The 2,183-nt window shown below is 49.1% G+C and overlaps 1 non-coding gene across 1 annotated transcript; it reads left to right on the forward strand.

Annotated features, from left to right (window-relative positions):
• The first annotated feature begins 928 nt into the window (after positions 1–928).
• Positions 929–1,092, forward strand: LOC140390609 (U1 spliceosomal RNA). The gene has a single exon (XR_011934669.1). It is a non-coding gene; the product is annotated as a U1 spliceosomal RNA (small nuclear RNA).
• The last annotated feature ends 1,091 nt before the right edge of the window (positions 1,093–2,183 follow it).

Consider the following 2,183-nt stretch of genomic DNA (forward strand, 5'->3'; position numbering starts at 1 on the left):
TCGAACCTGGGACCTCGGCGCCGTGAGGCAGCAGGGCTAACCCACTGCGCCAACGTGCTGCCCTTAGGAATTTGGAACTTGAAACACAAAAGATCAACCATGATTTTATTGAATTGGTGGACAGGTCCCTGGCGCCGTGAAGCAACAGTGCTAACCACTGGAATGTTTGAAATGTTCGCATTACTGAATTGAAATATCTCAAAGTGAAATTTCTGGAGAAAATATGACCATCATTGCACTTTCCTGTTATGCCAATTTGAAATGTTTTGTAATGTTTCTTTCAGATATTTTATGAATCAAGTTTATTTTTGCAAAAAAACAGTTGGGAGTATCCATATTAGAGGCAGCTATTCCTCTGTGAGTTAGAGTCAGAGTCCCCCTCACACCCCATCACCCCCTGACCATCCTGTCACCTCAATAACACCCCCTCCATGACCATCCAGTACCTCCCCTCCCTCCAACATTAACCTGACCATCCCCCACAAAACAAAATCCCTCAGATTGTCAATAACTTCTTCATTGCCCCATAATGCTTCTCCTGGAAAAATGAATCAATATTTTCCATTCCAAAATCCTCCTCATTAATCTCCCCCCACCCAACCCCTCGTTTCAGACAAGTCTTTCCTTGCTGAACAAAGTTCGAAAAGGTTTTATTCCGGAAACGGTCCCTGGGTTTGACGGACAAGTACATGAGGGGCGGTTCACTTCCTTTTAAGGGCAATATGCAAATATGACTGGGGGCTTCGTATCTGAATATCTTGCCTAACTGAGGGGAACATTCACACATTTGGCAGAATAATGCAGAAACACGGCGTTTTTTGATAGAGTGAATTCTAATTAAAGCGACAGTCCGGCGGTGGAAATGCAGTAAGTGTGAGTGTAAGATGTGATGTGTGGTGTAGGCTTGGAGTGTGTACTGTTTTTGAGCATACTTACCTGGCAGGGGTGAAACCATGATCAAAAAGGTGGTTCGCCCAGGACGAGGCTAGCCCATTGCACTTCGGGTGTGCTGACGCCTGCGATGTCCCCAAATGCGGGATACTCGACTGCAAAATTTGTGGTAGTGGGGGACTGCGTTCGCGCTCTCCCCTGATTTACGAAACAAAAATAGAACTGCTCTTCACACACTTGCCAGTAGGGTGCTCAATTCCTTCTATTCCCATCCAGTTTTTTGTATTTCTTGCCGTTACGTCGGTTTTCCATCCAGTAATTCCTTACGTCCATTATTTTACTCCCTTCTATTATCACCTGACAACTTTTCCTTCTGATCAGAGTTTATTACTCTGCCTGCAATCCACCCACAACTAGAATTTATTTCCACCAGAAAAAATTACCCTCACCCCACACAATTCTCACCCTGACATTTTATTTTTTGGCCGGCAAATTCCAAACACCGTGGGCTGGATTCTCCATTCCTCAGGCTAAGTGCTGATGCCAACGGAGGATCCGTGGAGTTTCACGATGGGAAAATTGACGTGAAACCCTCACCAATTCCGCTACCGGTGGGTGGCTAGCACTGGCGTTGCGTGAAACACTCGTGGAACGCGCGGAAAATGGTTGGAGAATCGGCAGGTCCCGTGCTGCACATGCACAGGGCTGACAAGCTGCAGCCGCCCATATACCTACAACCCCCACACATGCGCCGGAAAAGATGGCACTGCCCATGCTGGAGCGCGTACCCGCCCACCCTGAAACAGCCCATCTCCTGGCCACCTGCCACCACGCTCCTCAGTCCTGGCAGAAGCCCCCCATCCCGTGGCACTGATCACGACCAAGTGTGGCGGCGCTGGACACTGTCCGCATGCCCTCCCTCTCTCTCCGCAGCCTGAACGCCAGGCTCCTGACCGCTGGCATCACACGTGGGCTGGAACATCGAGAACTCGGCCCATCGGAGATGGAGCATTGTGGGTTGTCCCGATGACACCAATTTGGAAGGGGCGGAACATCGCGACCCGGAGTCAAACCGGTGCCTGCCCTGTTTCCAGCATCTGGAGCTATATTCCACCCGATCATTGTGTCCGATTTCGTCATCGGGCTGCGGAGAATCCCGCCCCATTTTGTTACTCCTACAATTTGCCCACTTCCCATAATACTTCCAGCAGTCCCCGTATCTCTCTGTATAAATCCAAACTCACATCATCAGTCAGCTATCAACTCATTGACATTTAGCTTTGGAAACAGGC

The sequence above is a fragment of the Scyliorhinus torazame genome, chromosome 14, assembly GCF_047496885.1.
Source record: "Scyliorhinus torazame isolate Kashiwa2021f chromosome 14, sScyTor2.1, whole genome shotgun sequence".
NCBI lineage: Eukaryota > Metazoa > Chordata > Chondrichthyes > Carcharhiniformes > Scyliorhinidae > Scyliorhinus > Scyliorhinus torazame.